Raw genomic sequence first — 1,698 nt, forward strand, 5'->3', positions numbered from 1 at the left:
TCCAAAGCTTGTTTCACTCATAACGTTATTTAAGCAATTGGACTTTTTTTTTTTTTTCTTTTTTTTTTTTCTTTTTGCGGTATGCGGGCCTCTCACTGTTGTGGCCTCTCCCGTTGCGGAGCACAGGCTCCGGATGCGCAGGCCCAGCGGCCATGGCTCACGGGCCCAGCCGCTCCGCGGCATATGGGATCCTCCCAGACCGGGGCACGAACCCGTATCCCCTGCATCGGCAGGCGGACTCTCAACCACTGCGCCACCAGGGAGGCCCTGGACTTTTTTTTAAAGGCAATAGAAATGTAAGCCCATAAAGTCAATAGACAAAAATACAAAATAAAAATCTTTGAGAACTGGAGATGGGATGGGATTTTTTTAAACAAAACTTCAAAGGCACAGACCATAAGGCAAAAAAAAAAAAAAAATTAATTGAGGCGAGGGCCGCCCGGGCGGCGTCAGCTTGGCTCGTCTCAGCGCTGCTGGGCTCGCGGCCGGTGGTCCGGCCCTTCCGCCGCAGACGCCATGTCCATGAAAGGCCGCTTCCCGATACGCCGCCCCCTGCAGTACCTGGGCCGGGGGACGTAGTGTTCAAGGACTCAGTGAAGGTCATGACGGTGAACTACAATACGCACAGGGAACTGGGCGAGGGCGCCAGCAAATTCGTGTTTTTCAACATACCTCAGATCCAGTACAAGAACCCCTGGGTACAGATCATGATGTTTAAGAACATGACGCCAACACCCTTCCTGCGGTTCTATTTAGATTCTGGGGAGCAAGTCCTTGTGGACGTGGAGACCAGGAGCAATAAGGAGATCATGGAGCAGATCAAAAAGATTCTGGGGAAGCGTGAGGAAACCCTTGAGAGAGAGGAGCAGGAGAAAAAACAGCTTTCTCACCCAGCCCACTTCGGCCCCCGAAAGTATTGCCTGCGGCAATGCATCTGTGAGGTGGAGGGGGCAGGTGCCCTGCCCAGGCCTGGTGCCATTGCCCAGGGAAATGACAGGGAAGTACAAAGCAGCTCTGAAAGCCAGTGCCCAAGACTGAGGCCCCAGAAAATCCCCTGGTCCTATTCCCCGAGAGACTGAACATTTCTTGGCAATAAAAGGGTCTCCTTTACACACTGTGTAAAAGCGCATGGGGGGAGGGGAGGAGTTGGGCTACAGCCAAGCTGCCCAGTGAACACCCTGTGCCATCAGGCCAATAAATGCTTCAGAATCACTGGAAAAAAAAATGAATTGAATTACATCAAAATACGACTTCTGTTCATGAAGGAGAGCAAGGACAAAGACCCGGTGACAGATTTAGAGAAGTTATTTGGGATGTTAGAAAACAGCAAGTATCTAGAATAAACAAGGAATTCCTCTAAATTAATAAGAAAAAAAATCAATTGCAAAATGAGCAACGATTATGAACAGGCAATTTGTAGGAAAGGAAACAGAAAGAACTGGTATATGAAGAAATGTCCCAAATCGTTAATAGAGAAATATAAATTAGAACAGCAATGAGTTGTAAATTTGCACCTTTTAGGTTGGCAGAATTCAGACAGGATAACAGGCAGGGATTTCCCTCTGCACTGCTAAGTAAGAGTGTGAACCAGAGCAGCCATTCTGGAGAGCAATCTATTCCAGTTGCTAAACATACCCTATGACCTACCAGTTGTGCTCCTGGATTTATGTCCAGGAATTTCTCACTAGCGCCATGAGG

General features: G+C 48.5%; 1 pseudogene across 1 annotated transcript; it reads left to right on the forward strand.

The window, feature by feature from the left end:
- Positions 1 to 299: 299 nt before the first annotated feature.
- Positions 300 to 1,112, forward strand: LOC309810477 (small ribosomal subunit protein mS25-like; annotated as a pseudogene). The gene has a single exon. The product of its transcript is annotated as a small ribosomal subunit protein mS25-like (transcript).
- The last annotated feature ends 586 nt before the right edge of the window (positions 1,113 to 1,698 follow it).

This window comes from Mesoplodon mirus, assembly GCF_964341445.2.
Source record: "Mesoplodon mirus genome assembly, chromosome: 9".
NCBI lineage: Eukaryota > Metazoa > Chordata > Mammalia > Artiodactyla > Ziphiidae > Mesoplodon > Mesoplodon mirus.